Here is a 13,836-nt window from a genome sequence, read left to right as displayed (position 1 = left end):
CTCTGATTTCTGTACTGCTGTTACAAAGATAATTTTTCAACCAGTTTAACCCCAAATAATAGTTTTTATCCTTACCTTTACACCAATTTTCCTTCCAGTCTTTTCTATCAATAGTCAATGATAAATCATCAATTGTCATTGCATCTAATTTTGTCAACGGTACATTTTTACATCCTTTGGGGACTCGGTACCTCAGCATGCTATTAATTGCAATGTAAACAGGCCCATGGAACATCTTCCACTTTTGACTTCTGTCTACTATTCTAATTACTCCTCCTGCTCCGTAACTCATTTAATATCTATTAACCAGTCTAATTTTCTTAAAAGTCCAAGGGAGAGGAACTATTCCCTTGGTCCAATAACATAAGACTGCTGCTATTTGATTAATTGTGATATGATCGTATCCTACAGAGCATTCTTTGATATAAGCGCCACATTCATTTCCTGTTAAACCATAAACGCCATCTTCAAGGAAAATCAAATTACTCCTAAATACGCCTTCCTTGTCTCTTTTACGGTAAAGGTTTAATCTTTTTAAATGTAACTTTCTTTTTATGCTTAAGTTTTCGCTTGTTTTATTTCCTGTAAACGGATCTGTCCCGTTAAGAAAATCGTCACAATCCATCTTTTCTCCATCTTTATCACAGAGACTCGCGTAAGAGAAATCACCATAGTCTTTTTTCGTATATTTATACTTTTGTCCGTGATTCCTTTTACTTATTTCTTTCCTGACACATTTATCCATTTGTTTGACTTTATTTTCATAATAATCTTTGATCTAATTTTCTGTTTTTAAGGCTTCGTTTAGTTTCATTTTGATTAAATACACATCTGTTTCCCATTTCATGCTATCTATTTCCCAATAACCGATTTTAAAATTAAATTTAACTCTCTGTAAAGCCATTCTCTTGGTCCATATCCATGGAACTGTTTTATTTAATTCTAGGCTTATTCCAGATTCAGATCTGGTCTCCAGCTCTGCGTAACCTGTTTTCCCCGAGCCTACTAACCGGTCTCTAGTTGTTGTTAGCAAAGTATACTCGCCCTCTGGGTTTAATATTCTGCTATTTATTATCCATTCTTCTACATTTCGTTTTATGGATTCTGCACTTTTTATTTTCTCTTGCTTTTTATCCCTTTTACTTCTTTTCATTGTTCCTTTATATTTACATTGGCCTAATTTCCATGGGTTGAAATTCTTACTCGAACCAAATATCCAACATCCCCCTAATTCTTCATTCAAACTAGTCCTGTATGTTAGTCCTAAAAAATATTTCATAGTTTTATTCCCTTCCCGTTCCTTTATAAAATTATTTTCTTCAAATATTTCTATCTCGTTACTGTGCCAATATTTAATTTTCACCGTACTTTTTAGTTTAACCTTTGCCGTTCTGACCATGTAATACATATGTTTGCCTGTATTTAGGTTATCTAACCATTTCCAAAAATCCTTTGTTTTATTTTCTATTTCGTTTCTTTTTCCTTTCTTGGTACACCACACAGACAATTCAAATCCTGAGACATTCTGTCTCTCTACTTTAACTTCGGCTAGAATAATATCACCTGACATTATTTCCCTGTGGCAGGAGGGGCGGGGTTCAGCGAGGCCTGCATCGGGAGAGAGAGGCAGGAGACGAGCGGTGCGTAAGTGGGTCAAGTGCAAACGATAAACACCTGTGTCTTGTTTCAGTAATTGGTGTGGAGAGACCAGATAAAAGAGGCCACCTGGAACAGGATGGGGAGAGACAGTCTGGGTACGTGAGCGACCCGGGAAGACGGGTGTAGATACACGGAAGCCAGTTGCATTCTGTTTGTTATGAGTTATTGACTGTGAATCTTACCGCGCTGAGTGAGCGGCGTGGTGTGTACAGTGCGGGAAGGAATTTAAATAAAGCTTGCGTCCCAGCAAGCCGACCCTGTCTTCTTCCTTCTACCCTCTTGAACTTTTGTTACATTCCCATTCTAACAGAAATCTTACCCTAATTAAAATTAATAATATTATTCCTAAAAATAATAAGATCCATAGTATTATACTCATCCATTTGCAGACTCGTCGCTGTCTTCTCAATTTTTTGATGATATTTTTTGCTTCTCCGAGCTCCTCCGTGATGCTCTCCAGCAATGGTGTTCTGTTCATCTTTCTGCAAGCATAGGTTAGTTCTTAGGCCCAATTAAGAGCCGTCTAGACCTCCTCAAAATACCCTGCCGTACCACTTTCACTTCGGGTTGCTTCTCATGCAACTCCACCTGTAGTCATAGTCTGGATGCGCACATGATAATACATTTATTTTAAAATGCATTACAACAGTGAAAATGTCCTTCGGTTCCTCTGTGACCTGTTCATTATCATAGAGAACCCCAGTTATGTATGTCTCATCTTCTGGACACCAGACCTTGTGCTTTTTTAAGTCATTCACAGGCGACACGGTTAGTTGCACAAACTTCTCCTTCCTAGTAGATCGCCTCTTTTCTTTCGTGATATTAGAACGCGGCTGCGTCCCTCTCTAATCTTTATAATAAGGCGGGCTATTCTCCCATCCGCCTCCTTGTGCCAATTCAATAGCTAGATTTCTCCAGCTACGAACCTGCCATCGTTCGCCTAGTTTAACATATACCCAAGCGATTTTTCCCCTGGACCCCTGTTTCAGGTCCACTTCAGAAAAACACCTCAAGATTGGCTCATGCCATAGCGTCAGATGCCACCTTGTGGACTCTAAGTCCGTTAGGGTCAAATCTTTCTCGCGATCTTTCCTTTTTATTTCTCGGATTAATTCTCCTCTTTCCGAAAGAGCCCTCTCCTTAAGTTCCTCCCTGTCTCTGGGTAGCATAGGGACCCTTGCGTCCAAAAATGCAGCCCTCTCATGTTCTCGCATACCTAAGTAAGGATGCCTAGTGAACCTGTGTATTATTCCGTCTTGAAATAATCCTATCGGTTTAAGAACTCTCAAAGTCTCCCAAACCGACCGTGAGGACATTAAAGTCCATTCTTTTTCCTTGCAGATCAGACAAAACCACGAAATCTTGCCATTCCAAGTACAGTTACACCGTTCGCCAAAATTCCCGGACACTCTGTACGAGTCTATCCGGATTTATGGATGGCCAGGTCGACAATCTGCACAGATAAGGATTCCTGCTAATTCAGTGTGAGTTTGTCGATACATCGTCCATTCAACCCTAATATCTCTCTTCTCATCGCATAAAGACAGGGCTGGCAGGGCGCATTACTGACTGCATATTATACAGCAATATGGTCTTACCGCGGATTCTACGACTTTGTCACTTACTCCGTCAAAGCCTAGAAATCTCTCCATCTCCGGTTCTAGCCATAAAAATGCTCTTGATCCATGTTTACCGTGCTCCACCCATATTAAGCCCTTTCGATTTATGATCCTCTACTAGTTTACCGCTTATATTATGTGCATTATCCGCTCTGATACTGACCATCTTCCCGCGCCATTTAATCCACTCTTTCAAGCTTCCATTTCCTATTTCTTTATTAGATCCTTGTTACTCAGAATACCGTTATTCTGTAACTCGACCATATTGGACCCCGTTATTGATTTAACTGTATCAATTACTCCCGAGCCCTCTGTGAACTTGCCTACCTTCCTTCTCCTGGTAATAATGACTTCGTCTCCGACTTCAAACTTCGAATTCTCAGCAATTTCCCTTTCCTTCAAGTTCACTGTATTACACCTGTTGAGATGCAATAAACACTTATCAATAAGCGTATCCCATTCGCCAAGGTTTTTGTTCTTTCCAAACCATTCCTTAACAGACATAATAGCACGTTCTGCGATCCCGTTAGTCTCGGGCCTGTAGGGTATGCTCTTCACTAGTATTATTTTATTCTCCTTACAGAAATCCTCTATTAGTTTACCGCTTATATTATGTGCATTATCTGCTCTGATACTGACCATCTTCCCGCGCCATTTAATCCACTCTTTCAAGCATTCCACTACTTATTCTTCGAGTGCAGATTTCATGGGCTAGACCATTTTGTCTTTGGTATGGTTGTCAATAGCAAGCAGAAAATAACAGTTTCCTCTGCGCGTGCACGGCCTCAGCGGACCCGCGAAGTCAATGCTTACTTCCTGCCCTGGAAAATCTTTTGGTAGTTTGCTCTCTATGCAGCCTTTCGCTGTCATAAATATTTTGCAGACCTGGCATTCTTTCCTCACTTCCTTATAGCGAGTTCGCCAGTTTGGGATATTTAGATTCCTTAATCTAAGTTCCACTTGTATCATATTTACACTCGGATGGTTTAATTCATCATGTAACTTTTGAAATAACTCTGTTACTTCCTGAAGTTTCACACGTCCTATCATCTTATCCACCTGCCTGTTTCCCTCAGCGGCCTCAGTTGCCTGTGATGTGTGGCTTGTTTGGTGATAAGTGTGGGCTGTTACTTTTTCTAACAGAGCAGCTATGCTTTTCCACTGTTCCCTGTGCGCCATGGGCTTGCTTCAAGCAGTGTGGAAATCATTAGCCTTCCATTTCTCTAGTTCTTTATTGATGCCATCCGTGACATACTCAGAATCGCTGGTTAAAAAAATTTCATTATGCCCTAACTCAGCGGCCTTTTGAAGTGCTCGCTCCACAGCTGTCACCTCTGCTAACTGGGCGGTCCCTTCGATCTCACCACTCTGCGGTATTATTCCGTCTTGAAATAATCCTATCGGTTTAAGAACTCTCAAAGTCTCCCAAACCGACCGTGAGGACATTAAAGTCCATTCTTTTTCCTTGCAGATCAGACAAAACCACGAAATCTTGCCATTCCAAGTACAGTTACACCGTTCGCCAAAATTCCCGGACACTCTGTACGAGTCTATCCGGATTTATGGATGGCCAGGTCGACAATCTGCACAGATAAGGATTCCTGCTAATTCAGTGTGAGTTTGTCGATACATCGTCCATTCAACCCTAATATCTCTCTTCTCATCGCATAAAGACAGGGCTGGCAGGGCGCATTACTGACTGCATATTATACAGCAATATGGTCTTACCGCGGATTCTACGACTTTGTCACTTACTCCGTCAAAGCCTAGAAATCTCTCCATCTCCGGTTCTAGCCATAAAAATGCTCTTGATCCATGTTTACCGTGCTCCACCCATATTAAGCCCTTTCGATTTATGATCCTCTACTAGTTTACCGCTTATATTATGTGCATTATCCGCTCTGATACTGACCATCTTCCCGCGCCATTTAATCCACTCTTTCAAGCTTCCATTTCCTATTTCTTTATTAGATCCTTGTTACTCAGAATACCGTTATTCTGTAACTCGACCATATTGGACCCCGTTATTGATTTAACTGTATCAATTACTCCCGAGCCCTCTGTGAACTTGCCTACCTTCCTTCTCCTGGTAATAATGACTTCGTCTCCGACTTCAAACTTCGAATTCTCAGCAATTTCCCTTTCCTTCAAGTTCACTGTATTACACCTGTTGAGATGCAATAAACACTTATCTATCCCATTATCCCATTCGCCAAGGTTTTTGTTCTTTCCAAACCATTCCTTAACAGACATAATAGCACGTTCTGCGATCCCGTTAGTCTCGGGCCTGTAGGGTATGCTCTTCACTAGTATTATTTTATTCTCCTTACAGAAATCCTCTATTAGTTTACCGCTTATATTATGTGCATTATCTGCTCTGATACTGACCATCTTCCCGCGCCATTTAATCCACTCTTTCAAGCATTCCACTACTTATTCTTCGAGTGCAGATTTCATGGGCTAGACCATTTTGTCTTTGGTATGGTTGTCAATAGCAAGCAGAAAATAACAGTTTCCTCTGCGCGTGTACGGCCTCAGCGGACCCGCGAAGTCAATGCTTACTTCCTGCCCTGGAAAATCTTTTGGTAGTTTGCTCTCTATGCAGCCTTTCGCTGTCATAAATATTTTGCAGACCTGGCATTCTTTCCTCACTTCCTTATAGCGAGTTCGCCAGTTTGGGATATTTAGATTCCTTAATCTAAGTTCCACTTGTATCATATTTACACTCGGATGGTTTAATTCATCATGTAACTTTTGAAATAACTCTGTTACTTCCTGAAGTTTCACACGTCCTATCATCTTATCCACCTGCCTGTTTCCCTCAGCGGCCTCAGTTGCCTGTGATGTGTGGCTTGTTTGGTGATAAGTGTGGGCTGTTACTTTTTCTAACAGAGCAGCTATGCTTTTCCACTGTTCCCTGTGCGCCATGGGCTTGCTTCAAGCAGTGTGGAAATCATTAGCCTTCCATTTCTCTAGTTCTTTATTGATGCCATCCGTGACATACTCAGAATCGCTGGTTAAAAAAATTTCATTATGCCCTAACTCAGCGGCCTTTTGAAGTGCTCGCTCCACAGCTGTCACCTCTGCTAACTGGGCGGTCCCTTCGATCTCACCACTCTGCGAGGTTATCAGCTGCCCGTGTTGTTTGACTAAATAGCCCCATTGTACTCTCCCTGCCCTTTCACTGCCATCAGTAAAATATTTTGGGAGATGTTTGTGGTTTCTGTGATATTTAGTATTTTTTTCTTCCCTTTTCTGTTTTTTCCTTCGCCAGTCCAGTTGATTATCGTTCAGAATCAGGCTCCACTGGTCAAATCGATGACTGTGAATGCGAGCCTGGTTCATCACCAGATTTTTCTTTAACCTGGAGAGCTCTCCAGCCATGGAAAAAATTATTATTGGTTGTTCTTTTGCTATTGCTCTCAATTGCAAAATACGCTTTGTCACAGAAGCCAGCACCCTTTCTGCCTCATTCTCTGGGTAACGTTTCATTGCAGCTTCCTGCTGATGCATGAGAACGGCGATAGGGCACTTTCCTTCCTCATTTGAGAGTGTTAGTGTGACCTCATCCTCTGTCTCTGAAACCTCAACTTGCAAGGGAATTGCCTCGTCATGCCTTTCCAGTGCACCACTGTTAAGGGCCATTCTGATTAATTTCAGACAGGCACATTCCATTTGCTCTGTCCACTGCCACTTTCCTTCTTTTGTCCCCTGATAGAGAACTTTTGCCTCCCTAGAATATTTGAGTATTAACTCCCTGATATAATTCAGGGTGCCTAGCAGCGATTGCAGCTGTTTCCTGGACTGAGGGGGCCCTGTCTTTTCCATTTCCTCTAGCTTTACTCTGGTGCTCGTTGTTAGAGCTTTTGTGTCTCTACCCAGTTTAAATCCTAGGAAATCTACTTCGTGTTTTCCGATTTCCATCTTTTTCAGGCTAGGTTTTAAACCAGCCTCTGTTATTCTGTCTAACGTCTGTTCTAGCAGTCTCAGGTGTTCCGCCACATTCGTTGACGATATCAAAATATCATCAATATATGCTGTAACTGGAATTCCTGATATTTTCTTTATGGCGGCTTGAAATTCATTCGGAGCATTTCTCAACCCTTGGGCCATTCTTGTCCATACGTAATGGTCACTTCCAAAAGTGAAAGCAGTCTTTAATAGACTCTCCTTTGCCAGAGGGATACTCCAAAATCAATTTTTGACAGCCAGTTTTTCTCCTTGCCTATTTCTGCACTCACTTCACCGCAGTTAATTAAATATCTATTATCAGGTATGGTAACTTTATTCAGGGCCTTATAATTAGTAACTAATCTCCATGTTCCATCAGTTTTCGGCACTGCCTGCAACGGAGTGTTAGTGGGCGATAATTCACCTTTTGGCAGCTTCCTGGTAATTCCTTGCTCTGTCAGCTCTTTAATTGTCTCGGCAATTTCTTTTTCTGCTAAGCTGTTAATTTTATATTGTCTCTGAGGAGGGGGAATTCCTCCTTGAATCACATGTTCATATTGTGGTTGGACCTTGCCGCAGTCATTCTTGCTTTTTGAATAACTATTCGTATATTTCCTCAGAATTTTTTCCAGCTCCCCTTTATTACTCATTTCTGATTCTCTTACTATCCTTTCTATTTCTTTATTTTGATCAACAACTCCTAGCCTGTCAATTTTGATTAAATCATCCGGGCACAAGAGGTTTTCACTTCCATGAACTACATTTATTTTCTTTTTCCTCCAAACATCTTTGTTTCTGAAATTTCCTCCAAAATCTTCTACTGTAATTACTTCTACAAATTCGACGTGTTTTTCTGTCGGTTTTATACCAGTTATTTTGGCTTTTTTATTTTTTACAGGAGTGCCGCAAGGCTACTGGCCCTATAGTGGAAACGTGGCATGATTTCGGCCTCTAGCTGTGCTCGAGATTCGAGGCTATTAGCCCCACCTGGCTCACACTGGCCAGTGGAAAAGCAGCTAATGGGTGAAGATGGCAGAATACTGTTCATTTAGTCATGTTGTGTCTAATATGAATATACCCAAGCTATTCACAGATATTGCCAGATAATCACTTTACCGCTACCCAGTGTTCAAACTATACCGTGTACTTTGGGGGAGCCTTTTTTTTATAATGGGGGGAGGGGGTTTGGGGGGGTGTCATGCGCTTGCGCATTGGCTTACAATGACTTACAAAGATACATAACAGCTAGTATATGCACTACTTGCTTTATGCAAGCACTATATACAGTGGGGCAAAAAAGTATTTAGTCAGCCACCAATTGTGCAAGTTCTCCCACTTAAAAAGATGAGAGAGGCCTGTAATTTTCATCATAGGTATACCTCAACTATGAGAGACAAAATGAGAAAAAAAAATCCAGACAATCACATTGTAGGATTTTTAAAGAATTAATTGGTAAATTCCTCGGTAAAATAAGTATTTGGTCACCTACAAACAAGCAAGATTTCTGGCTCTTACAGACCTGTAACTTCTTCTTTAAGAGGCTCCTCTGTCCTCCACTCGTTACCTGCATTAATGGCATCTGTTTGAGCTTGTTATCAGTATAAAATACACCTGTCCACAACCTCAAACAGTCACACTCCAAACTCCACCATGGCCAAGACCAAAGAGCTGTCAAAGGAGCACTGCAGCGCCCCCACACCTTGATGCTCATGACAAGAATAGCATTTATAGTTATCTTTATTGAAGTGAATTAGGTTTAAATCGCCATCATGCATTAATTATATTTTTGCAATTTTACACATAATCCACGATGATCACATTACACAAAACTGAAATTGCACGTCAAAATAACACATTGTCAATATTTTTTGAGACCCCCCAAAATTTCACAAATCATGTTTTCAAGGGAGCCTATGTCTTATTAAGGGGAGCTGAGCTCCCCCGTAGCTCGCACCCTGCCTCTACCATACTTTTACAGTTTTGCTCAATTGCTTTGGAACATTTTTCGAAACAATCTTAACATTCTCTAAACTGTGAGTGCAAATGTCACAACTGTTTGCTGGAACTTCAGAACTTTTTTGCAGGTCTTCAAAATGTAGTTACCCAAAACATTTCATTCATGCTTCAAAACCTAGTTTTCGTGTCAGTAATTTGGCCAAGGCCACCAAAATAAAGTATTTTTGTCATCGTGTGAGCCACACTGGTCAAAATGTTTAGTTGTTTTTTCCAACATGACAGTCAACCATGGAAATGAAGGTTTTATAAAAAAATCTGATATTTGGGCCCAATGTGTGGAATATGTGTGCTCACACCATTCTCTGAAATGGCTGCACACATTGTAATATTGGCCCCACGTTGGCCTGGTGTGTCAGTTGTGGCTCGGTGTCCAATGAGATTGCAACCACGTCTCTGGCCTTTGGACAGATTGAACACGGCCTCGTCCACAAAAACAAGAATGTGTGTTGTTTCATGTCCTTCTAACTCCATGATTCTCTACGAAGAAACACAGAAACAAAATAAAGTAAATTTTTATTCTAGAGTTCAATAAATGTTTTCTCTTCTTATGGGTTTCTAAAACTTCAAGTAATACAGGCATCTTAGAAGTACAGTAGAGCTCACTAAGTGCACTCCAATAGTTTACCTGGACATACTGGTACCGCAGCTCCTTCCCTCTTTCACTATTCCTCTCAAATGGCACCTTGTAGAGTTGATTCATAGTCATTTGATGTCTTTTCAAAACTCTGTCTATGGTGGAAATGCTGACAGAATTTATATTTGCGAAGACATTATTGTCATTTATGATTGCACTTTGGATCTCTTAGCCTGATGGAATTGTTGACTATGACCATGTTGCAAATTTCTTGTTCTTGCTGATGGTTAAATACTGCTGCTCTGCCACCAGCGCGAGGTTGTTGTGCGGTTCTATAGAATGTACAAATAGGCTTGCATTTACATTATTGTTGTTTATAAAAATGCTTTACATACTGTAAAACAAACAAAAAAAATACATATTTACCCATATGGAATATACATGCGTGTATACCAATTTTTCATAATTGAATGGAACGTTTTGAATGTGATGGCTTACATGATGAAAAATGTTTGAAAGGTTGTGAAGAGTTTGACAGTTTAAGTGAGAATCGGCTCATCAGTTTTGATCAACAAGCCATATGCAATTAGTTGTTGTGCAAACTGCAGACAATTGTACTTACTGTTTGCACACATGTGCCAAAGCATTTGCAATTTGCTCAAATCAATAAGAAATTCCAATCTGATGTGAACAAGAAGCTAATTGTTCAGAGATCTGAACTTATTGTTTCGGGGAAAAAAAAGTTTCATTCGAGAATTGAGCCAAAGCAATTGAGAAAAACTGTAACAGACTTGGATCGTTTGTGATTCTGGCTGTCATCCTTTCTTGCATTGTCTTGAGCCTTCACTTATACGCCAATTATAAACTATATTGTTAGTAGCCTGGATAGCCCACAGTCATTATGCTACACCATATCACCCTCTACTGTATGTAAAATGTTCTGCAGTACATTTTGTCCTTTTAGAATGTTAAGTTCTACTTCTGTAGTTATTTTGGTGAAAGTAACTCAAAAGTAATACAGGAGTCATGTAAAGCATTACAATTCTGAGACAATAATATTGTAAGGTAAGGAATTACTTTCAAAGCGCTACATAAATAATGGTGACTTGACTTGACTAAGCTTGGCCACCCCACTCACAACTGCAGTTTATGTCTCTTTTTTAATTGACGAGAAATGCGTTTATCAAAACACGGAACTGCTGTATCTCTTTATGACCACAACACGCATGTCAACTTCACCTCAGCTCCAGGCGCTAGTCAAACGAGTGCAGAAAGGGTACAGGTGACAAGGAGCTTCAGTAGAACAACAGTGAACTACGGTCTGATGAGATTGTTAGGCTATATGTCAGTAAAACTTAGAAAAACAAACGTTCCTGTCCTGTCAGCCGCACTCTTCAATTATACGTGAATATGAGGTGCACGATATATCCTGTTTTAACTCCAGAGCTGATTTGACCCCAACATTCTTATACAAGAGAGAAAAAGACAGAATATGTAGTCTACATAAATGTCAGATCACTGCACAGTAGCTATGGCCAGTGATAAAATCGCCCTGTACAAATATGACAACAGGCACATGCTACTCTGAACTAGGTCTACAGTGCCTCCTTGTGGCTGTGTGAGAACTGCAGTAATCGTCCACCAAAAAAAGTATTCACTCCAGAGGCCCGTTTCAGAAAGGAGGTTAAAGTGAGTATGTTAACCCTGAAATTAGGGAAACTCTGGGTTTTCCGTTTCAGAATGGGAGGTTTGTCAAACCTGTAAAAGCAGTGTAAGTCAAGCCCAGAGTTTCTTACAGTCTCCTCCCCCTTTTTAAAGCATAAGCAATGTTTAAATACCTCATTCATTCATTATTGCTGCAAAAAAGCTTTTCTTATTTTGTATTTTTTTAATCTCATTTCAAGTACAAATATGTAAAAATTATTATGTTAAGATGCAATTTCTCTAGATGAAAAATTATATAAGGTATTCAGTCTTGTTTCCTGGAGGAAACAAGTGCATTTAAGTGCATTTTAAGTGCATTTTACATAAACCGAGCTAATTATTAATAACCAAGCAGACAAAATAATAATTTATCAATTCAAGGAAAGATTATTTTCCTGGCCAAGAAAGAATACCTTTCCTTCATACAGTACTAGCATTAACTTAGCATGTAGCAAGGGATCAACCTTCAGTGACTCTGAATTGTGAGCAGCACACAGAGACAATAAATTATGAATATAAGGGATTTAATAAATGAAACTAAAGCTAACGTACAACGAGACTAAGCACAACACATATATACAGAATGAAGAAAAGTAAGGAAGAGAGAGAGAAGAGCAAAAGAATGGCAGTATTTTACATCAATTAACCACAATCTAATGAGAATCATCAAATAATCAAAAATCACCTTAAAAGGGGCTCAAACTTAAACACGCATCTAAATGGTTGTAAACGGTTACTTGCATTGGCTTTGTTGCTGAACAAGAGTCCTAATGCGGTAGACAACGGAGGTTCTTGATGAGTTCTTTAGGAGTGAGCTGGAGGTTTTCCTCTGGTTCTTCTGAAGATAGGAAAGTCCATAGCGGATCAACAAAGTTACTTGAAGATAAAACTGCCGGAAAATCAAACTCAAGAGGAGAGTTTTGAGGAGTCTTGGATAGTGTCCGTCTCAAAAGAAGAAGCTAATGACTTTTGATAGTTCCTATCCACACCCACCTTTTGAGTGGAATGGCCAATCAGAGGCATGAATTTTGAGCGGGAGAACCTTCCTTTGTCTCTGTTTATGGCACATTTGCATGTTTATTGCTGGTCTGGAGCATTGGTGCAGTTTTACCCAAAATATGCTACAAATAGTATGATGCATTTCATGATCACATAGTGTAGATCATTGTTTGAGGAATAAAGATCAGATCATTTTGATACCAAGAACTAAACATCTAGAAGATCTTAAAGCAAAGATACACAATTAAAGTTATTTATTGACTCGGAAGTATGCAGACATCTTTTTGTCGGTGCTGTTGCCATGGTGAATCATAATTTCTGAGCTCCGTTGATCATGATTTCTCATAGTCGTGGTGCACACGCTAAACTCAGAGTCAACCTACTCAGAGTGGCTTGAACTAACTCTGTTCAGCTGTTCTGAAACCGAAAACTCAGTTTCCCTTCTCATGGCAAGTCAGCTCAAGAGTTGGTTGAACCTCCTTATTGAAACGGGCCCCTGGGGCCTGCACCCTGAAGCCGGATTAGCTGGCTAGCCAGGTAAATTTCAGTTTAGTTTGCACCAATCCTGGGTTTTAGGTACCATGAAAGTGGCTTGGCTTTTAGCTGTGTTCATTGCCATAGTAATTTACGCTCCACAGCTAACCACAGCAGGTTATGTTCTGAGTTAGAGATCTCAAACTGAAATTGGACCAATCAGATGTGAGCAAAGTGACACATGTTTGACACAAAAAAGTCACTCCCCCAGTTTATCTTGCTCCAAATTAAAGGTCACTAGTACTAAAAAAATGTCTGGCTTTAATTATAATTACTTAGAGTTATTTTATATGATTTATATAATTATATGATGCATATTATTATTAATCCATTACACACTAGTAATTTTAGTGTTAACAGTTATTATAAATAATTTGTTAGGGTTAGGGTTATTATAAACAATGTATTACAATGTAAAGAAATAATAGTGTCCTATGAAATGTTTAATATGTTTCTGTTGTTTTTAATTTTTTTCTGGATTCAGTTGTTTTAGTGTAAAACTAACCATTTAATTAATTCTTTAAAATGTAATAAAATTAAATTTCAATATTTCCTTTCATTTTTTGGCAAACAAAGTGCTGCAAAACACAGGTTTATGGTTTAAATTAAGACATGGATGAAAATATGGATGAAAAGTTGCTGTGATGTGCAGACACTGAAAACACCACAAACAACAAACTGTCGCTCATTCACACGCGGAATGCCGAACTCCATGCTAAACAGCAGTGATTTTGAACTTTAATATCAGAATCAGAATCAGAATGAGCTTTATTGCCAGGT

The sequence above is a fragment of the Sinocyclocheilus grahami genome, unplaced genomic scaffold (assembly GCF_001515645.1).
Source record: "Sinocyclocheilus grahami isolate Dianchi unplaced genomic scaffold, SAMN03320097.WGS_v1.1 scaffold1555.1, whole genome shotgun sequence".
In the NCBI taxonomy this organism is placed as follows: Eukaryota; Metazoa; Chordata; class Actinopteri; order Cypriniformes; family Cyprinidae; genus Sinocyclocheilus; species Sinocyclocheilus grahami.
Note: the sequence above shows the minus strand (reverse complement) of the source record.